This window comes from Danio aesculapii, chromosome 4, assembly GCF_903798145.1.
Source record: "Danio aesculapii chromosome 4, fDanAes4.1, whole genome shotgun sequence".
Lineage (NCBI taxonomy): Eukaryota > Metazoa > Chordata > Actinopteri > Cypriniformes > Danionidae > Danio > Danio aesculapii.
Window position 1 is genome coordinate 50262107 of NC_079438.1, and position 7995 is coordinate 50270101.

Sequence of the window (7995 nt, forward strand, 5' to 3'; positions counted from 1 at the left end):
ATTTTACTTTCACAATGTGACATTTTATGAGTGAAACAAGAAAACAAAAGTGTGACGACTATTGATTTTTCTATATTTATTTAGCTAAAGGTTAATGTTATAGGTATGTACGCAACCTCAATGACAAATTAGTCAATAAAATGCTTCAATTATTCATTCATAAAGACATTGAAATGAAGATTATTATAGTTTTTGAACAAATTAGTGTTGTTAAACTGAGTGGATTATTCAGCGATTCACAGATTCAATGAATCAGTGTTTTAAAAGTAATCCGATGAGTGAAATTATGATTATCGTGTAAACATTTAATGTAATTATCACTTTTATGATAATCGATTTCATTATTTTTTTAGATTTGTACTCAGGCCTGTCACAATAATCAAAACACTCAACAGGCCTCTTTATTAGGTACACCAGGGGTGGACAACTTCAGTGCTGGAGAGCCATTGTCCAGCAGAGTTATATCACGGTCACCCTAGAGTTTGAGCATGCAAAATTCTGTTATACGGCATTGAGATAAGGGGCGGGATTAAACAAGATGATTAGACATTTTAAAAAGCGAGCGATTGGTCCATAGTTTACATTTCTGTCCAGAGAGGTCAAGTTTTAATCTTCGATATAGTAGAATAACATTTTACTATATAATAAATCTTCCATAACAAGTAGAACATAGGTAGTTAATCAGAATAAATGGTGCAGTTTAAAGAATTTATTGACTAATAAATAAGTTTTTCGGTGTGCGGTTGTTTTAGTCTTATTAAAGATTATTTATCACTTGAATAGGTTTTTTTAGATAAATTATTTAGAAGCCTAATTAAAACACTACATCAGCAGGCATCAATGCGCATTGAAATTAACTCCATTTGGAATTTGACAAAATCTAGATGTCTACACTACCTGACAAAAGTTTTAGGAACAACAAATAATAACTTGATTTCTAGTTGATTTTTTGGTATCAGAAATGGCTTATATGAAAGGCAAAGGCCTCTAGATTATGCTTATTTTACCAAAATAAAATATGATCATGCCTTGATTTTTAATCATTTAATTAGGACAGTAAGGTCTGACTTTGCTTAGACAAAAGTCTTGTCACTTAACAGAAATAATGTACAGTATAGAATATAAAGTCATGGTGCAGTGATAAAGAATGAATATTGTGTATGACTGCCATGAGCGTGGAGGACTGCATCCATACATCTCTGCAATGACTAAAATAACTTATTAATAAATTAATAAAGTCATCTGGAATGGCAAAGAAAGCGTTCTTGCAGGACTCCCAGAGTTCATCAAGATACTTTGAAGTCATCTTCAATACCTCCTTCTCCTCATCTTAGCTCAATAATGTCCATATCTGGTGATTGGGCTGGCCAATCCCAGAGCACCTTGACCGTCTTTGCTTTTAGGAACTTAGATGTGAAGGTTGAAGTATGAGAAGGAGCGCTATCCTGCTGAAGAATTTGCCCTCTCCTGTAGTTTGTAATGTAAAGGGCAGCACAAATGTCTTGATACCTCAGGCTGTTGATATTGCCATCCACTCTGCAGATCTCTCGCACGCCCCCATACTGAATATAACCCCAAACCACAATTTTTCCTTCACCAAACTTGACTGATTTCTCAGAGAATCATGGTTCCATGCGGGTTCCATCTTCTGCAGTATTTCTGATGATTGGGATGCAGGTCAACAGATAATTTATCAGAAAAATCAACCTTCTGCCACTTTTCCAAATGATCAACTAGAAGTCAACTTATTATTTGATGCTCTTACAACTGGGACCAACGACAAGACTTTTATCAGGTAGTGTATAATGAGAAAAAAATCCCCAAAATAAGGCGAGATGCCTTTTTTAACCTCGCAATTGTCTTGCTGTAAGGTCTATGGAGAACATACTGTAGTTCTAACAAGCCACAGCATTTTGCAGCTTTTATTTTGATTGCTAAGCCTAGTTTTGAGAGATTTATTTACATTTCGAAGCTATTTTCTGAACACCCGTTTAAAATGATTTATTGCATTTCTGCCTCATTTTTTAATCTGAAAAAGCCACTGGGATGGACGGTACACACAGGGTAGGCAAGCAAATCTGGAGCGATGTTTGGAGAGAGTCATATTGATTAAAGGGTCACATTCATGCACTGCGCTCTCTGAAACTTGTGGTGCGTAAACACTTTACAGAGTTTATCAGATACCTCATTTTTGCTTCAAAGAGCTTCAGTATCCATCATTTGGTTTCCCAGAGTCCCCGGTATAAACAAGCGTCTGCCATCTGCCAGGTTTGCAGCTTGATGTCACCCGGTGGTGTTGTCAGATGTGGTTAGGTGCCGCGTTTCCCAACTAAATTTGTCCGCAATGACCTGAAATCAGAAAGGAGAAGTTGCATCGGAATGTGAACGAGAGAATGACATTGCAAAGTTCACGAAGGGAACAGTTTACTCGAAAATGACAGCTCTGGAATCATTTAGCAAAACCAGACTTATTGGTTTCTGTGTAACACAAAAGGTTTAGTCAGTCAAAATAAAAAAGGGCTATTAATATACTGTAAAGTCCTGTAGATGTTTAATGTCAATTAGTCTTCATTTGTGAACATTTGTATTGTCTATGAATATCAATAATATTAAATGAATAACAGCTTTTATTGAACAAGAGAGCTTTTGTTCTCAAGTACATGATAGTGTTCTGTTTTTAAAAGGAATCAGCATTTTTGAATGAATTACTGAGCACTCAATGACATGATTCACCCACGAAGAGTCATTCGTTTAGTTTTGAGTGAATCAGTTCTGAATGGGTTGAGTGAATTATCGAGCACTCATAATGACATGATTCACTCATGAAGAGTCATTAGTTTAGTTTTGAGTGAATCAGTTCTGAATGTGTTGAGTGAACTATTGAGCGCCCATAATGACATGATTCACTCATAGAGTCATTAGGTTTGAGTGAATCAGTTCTGAATGTGCTGAGTGAAATATTGAGCACTAATAATGACATGATTCACTCATGAAGAGTCATTAGTTTAGTTTTGAGTGAATCAAAGTTTCTAAATGTGCTGAGTGAATTATTGAGCGCTCATAATTACATGATTCCCTCATAGAGTCATTAGATTTGAGTGAATCAGTTCTAAATGTGCTGAGTGAAATTTTGAGCGCTCATAATGACATGATTCACTCATGAAGAGTCATTAGTTTAGTTTTGAGTGAATCAAAGTTTCTAAATGTGCTGAGGGAATTATTGAGCGCTCATAATGACATGATTCACTCATGAAGAGCCATTAGTTTAGTTTTGAGTGAATCAGAGTGTCTGAATGAATCAGTTGAGCAAATGGCTGACTGATTAACATTTAAAGTCTTGATTAATCACTAAATAAATCAGCATTTTTAATAAATAAGTTGAGTAAATCATTTTAAAAATGAAATAAATAAATAAATAAATAAATAAAATTCACAAATTTTTTAATGTTTCTTTTGTTTTTTTGCACAAATATACCGAGAGAATGATTCAATGACCTTGTAACGGTTGAGCAAATTATTGTCACTGGTTCAGTTTTTAAATAAATTGTTAATTATTTGAATAAAAAATTAATTTAATGTTAAATGAATTTGATGAATTTAAACTCTTGTTAATATCTTAATGAAGCAGTATTTTCGAACAAACCATTGAGTGAATGATTCAATAATAGGCACTTGGTTAATTCCTGAATGGATATGATTTTTATATGGAACTATTGATCAAATGATTCACTGATTCACTTGTAGAGAGTCTCTCATTTAGTTTCCCAATTTAACTTTTTAAAAGAACCAATTGGACGATAATTTAAAATATTCAATTATTTTCGGGAGGTGATCTATATATTCCAATTTATTAAAGCCCTTCCCACTCTTTAAATGTTCCTTCCTTTGTTTTTGATGGTTTTTGATCACCATCATCCAAAATGCAACATGAAATTAATCTTCCAAGCTGCTTCTCTCATTGAAATGACAAAGGCATGAGCCGCAGACGACTGTGTATTTCCTAAATTCTCCAATCCAGGATGTGCGTGCTCCTATGGGAATGCTTCTGTTGTAGTTGGGATATGAACAATGACTGCAGGCAGCGTTTCAACTATCTTTCTCTTTTTTTTTCATGACTATCTCTTCTGTTTAGCTGACACAAGCACTTCCTTCCGTCTCCGAGACTAGCTAATTACCCACATGGGCACACAGAGCCGTGCTTAGCATGGGCCTGGAAATGCTCTTGATGGTTTCAAGTAGGGATGTCAGTATCCACAAAGTCCCGCGATTGATCGTCGTTTAAACGAACGATCAAATTATTGATTATTCGTTAACGTTAATAATGCAGATGTGCGAATGACACTCAAAACACAAGCACTTCACCAATAGCAGATGCTTTACTGTAAATAAAAGGACAGAAGAGCTTGAAAATGATTATGGATTGATTATTGTATCGAACCATTTAATAATTAAATGTTATGGCTCGTACACGTCAATAGCAATGTGTGTGTACATGTGAGCAGATCGGTTTCCTTACAGCAGGTGTGTTGTTTTCTTAGATTATTGCGCAATATTAATGTGAAAATGCTTTTGTTTACTCATGAATATCAATGATGTGTTAGGCTAATGCTATTTAGATATTAGCCGACTTCATCTGTCTTTACAGTGAAGGAACTGTATCATACATAGATCAAAAGGAAATATTTCCATATTGCAGTTCATGAGTTAAATCTACCAGTTGATGTTATATGATATGCTAATCCATTCCTCATAATACCATAATCTAATCCCGCCTCAAAACTCTTTGCATGTTAATGGCGGTCATGTTTAATCAACCATAGATAAGCTGTATCGATTTAAAGGATTAAATAAATGAATAAATCACTAAGTATTGTAATAGTTGACATGCCTAGTTTCAAACTTCATCATTAGTGACGTCAGAAAGTACAATTATATTTAATATGGGACATATATGTGGGCATTGTGCATTAAAGACAGGCATTCAGATTATTGTAAGTGGTAAAATGCTTGGCTAATTGACATAATAGTACTTGCCTAAATAACAGTAACTAAAGTTACTAAGTTTCAATCTACCTGTGTTTATGCACATTTTGAAGTGTCGATTATGAAGCGAGTGATGAAAAACGACAATTTTCAAAATAAAATTGGCTTAAAAGTGTTTGCACTCACTTGGAGAAGTTCGGGACTTGTGTGAAAAAGGGGTTAATGCCAATAATCAAAGATGGAAACCGAATAAACTATGACGTATTGACCCATGTGACTAGTGTTTACTGCTGGTTGCTAGGTTACCAATACTACATATAGCCACTCTAAAAATTCACATCTGGGTTCTTCTTTATGTGCGAACTTTGAAAATATTCGCTTCAGGTTACTGGGTCATTTAGGGTTGTATGATGTCATATGCGCAGCACAGTGGCTCAGTGGTTAGCACTGTCGCCTCACATGCAAGAAGGTCGCTGGTTTGAGTCCTGGCTGGGTTAGTTGGCATTTCTGTGTTCACATGAGGAGCTCCGGTTTCCCCCACAGTCCAAAGGTATAGGTGAATTAAAATACACTAAATTGGCCGTAGTGCATGTGTGAATGTGAGAGTGTATGAGTGTTTCCCAGTACTGGGTTGCAGCTAGAAGAGCACCCCCTGTGTAAAATATAAGTTGGTGGTTTATTCCACTGTGGTTACCCCTAATAAAGGGACTAAGCTGAAGGAAAATGAATGAATGAATGAATGAATGAATGATGTCATATGCTATTGGAAACCTGTCAGCACGTCTTCATTGGTGTGTGTGAGGTCTGTGACTGAGAGAATGTATTGCATTGTTTGACTGCGTCTTGTGTTTTGTTTTGATGGATTGAGCTCTTGAGTGGCAGATGGTTCTCCAGCCTGCAGACGCGTATCACCAGGGGTCCAAACACAGCACAAGTCTATGCATTAGACCACCAACACGTCAACTACTTTGTTTGATTGAGAGGGAAATCGCTAGATATGGCACTTTGCACTAATAGGGTGCAAAACAAAGCTTATAAATGGTAGTGAGAGAGGGTGAAGCGTGCCGTTTCTCTGCTGCTGGCATCACCAGTGACTGTTTACTTATTTTAAGCTTTGGAATTATATTTTATATGGAACAAATTGCACAGTACAGCTTTAGCTTTTTGAACATGATGTTTGTACACCTCATAAATATTTTATGGGCTGTTTTAGTTTGTATTTATTGTGGAGGATGAGTGGTACTTTTTCAAATACACATATTAAAACAAATAAATAAATAAATAAAATGTGTCTCAAAAACATTGTTAAAGGGTTGCAAGTTTAGCCAGTGATGTAAATCAACTAATAGCATTGAAAATTTATATTTTTAGCTTTTATTTCTATAATAATAATAATAATAATAATAATAATAATAATAATAACAATAATAATAATAATAATAATAATAATAATAACGCTGTTTATTTAATTTGTATCTTTTTCTTTATTGAACTTATCGACGCTTTTAGATGGTTTATTGTACTTTATGCACTCCTCCTATACAGAATTATCCCAATCAATCTAAAATTATAAAGTCTTTCCAAATGGTTCAACTCGTTTAGTGAAACTGCATTCATATCCCAATATATAATCGCAAAATAACAAAATATCGCAATATTAGATTTTTGCGATATTGTGCAGCCCTAATTATTATTATTATTATTATTATTATTATTATTATTATTATTATTATTATTATTATTATTATTATTATTATTATTGTTGTTGTTGTTATTTCATTAAGTCCACTCAAGTATCTTGTTTCATTAATTAATTTTTTTTTTTCAGAAGGTCATGATTTGCACTCATGTTATTGACAAGATTAACTCACCAAACAAAAGTTTAAAAAACGCAAGCGTTCATTACTGATTCATTTATTATTTGCCAAATAAAATTAATTGACAAGTATTTATTATTGTTTATTTAGTAATAATTAATTAATTTAATTTAGTGTTTTTTAAAAACTATTATTCATGTTCATTTTTATATCTAAAATGTAAAAAATATATCTAAAATTATTTAGTCAGCAGGAGAGTTGTACCTTTAACTCAATGTTTCTCAACCACGTTCCTGGAGTACCACCTGCTCTGCACATTTTTCATGTCTCCTTAACTAAACCCACCTGATTCAGATCATCAGCTCATTAGCAGAGACTGAAAGACCTGTAATAGGCGTGACAGACAAAGGAGACGTCCAAAACATGCAATGCTGGTGGTCCTCAAGAAACGTGGTTGAGAAACACTTATTTAAAATACTCCCAACACCATTAAAATTAAATATATATTACATATACATTTCCCAGTGTTGGGCTGCGGCTGAAAGAGCATCCGTTGTGTGAAACATATGCTGGATAAATTGGCGGTTCATTCTGCTGTGGTGACCCCTGATTAATAAAGGGACTAAGCCGAAAGAAATGAATGAATGAATACACACATACACATATGAGTGTAAGAGCATGTTTGTACTAATAGCTTGATTCAGCTCAAATGTTCTGCCTGGCAGCCAAACTCAGTCATCAATTCGTCTGATTATGATCTGCTTCTTACTATCTTTGGCATCTTGTGTGTGTGTAATTAAGTATCTCCCATCAGAGTCTGCAGGTCACCTTTAAATGTGACAGCTTCCTTACACTGAGTTACAGCCCCATTTAAAGCTAAAGTACACCATGTGTGCGTGTTTTTGCGTTGGGATAAGTCCGTTTTTTTCTGGCACGAGTTTCAGCACAGATGCAGATAATCCGACGACCACCTGCAATGCAGATCAAAACAGCCCAGGAAAATATTTGCTGCAAATATATGACATCTGCATCCCGTTGTTTGAGAGTTTTGAGGGCCATGAAGCCTTTTTTCTCGCAGTCTGTCTTGAAGGTGAGGTGTTTGTCGGCTAGTTTCAGATGTAATGCGATCTGAGGGACAATACGGACGGATGGAGACGCAGAGGGAAGAGCGAGACGGATGAATAATGACAGCTCA

The 7995-nt window shown here is 35.0% G+C and overlaps 1 protein-coding gene and 1 long non-coding RNA gene across 3 annotated transcripts in view; one reads left to right on the plus strand and one right to left on the minus strand.

Moving 5' to 3' along the window:
- The window catches only part of chst11 (carbohydrate (chondroitin 4) sulfotransferase 11), a 75602-nt gene that overhangs the window by 21561 nt on the left and 46046 nt on the right, over positions 1 to 7995 (plus strand). The gene's annotated exons all lie outside the window — the stretch shown is intronic.
- Positions 1947 to 7995, minus strand: part of LOC130223228 (uncharacterized) — a 45987-nt gene continuing 39938 nt past the window's right edge. Inside the window, exon 3 of the long non-coding RNA XR_008836624.1 lies at positions 1947 to 2349. This is a non-coding gene — a long non-coding RNA (uncharacterized LOC130223228). The remainder of the gene's footprint in view (positions 2350 to 7995) is intronic.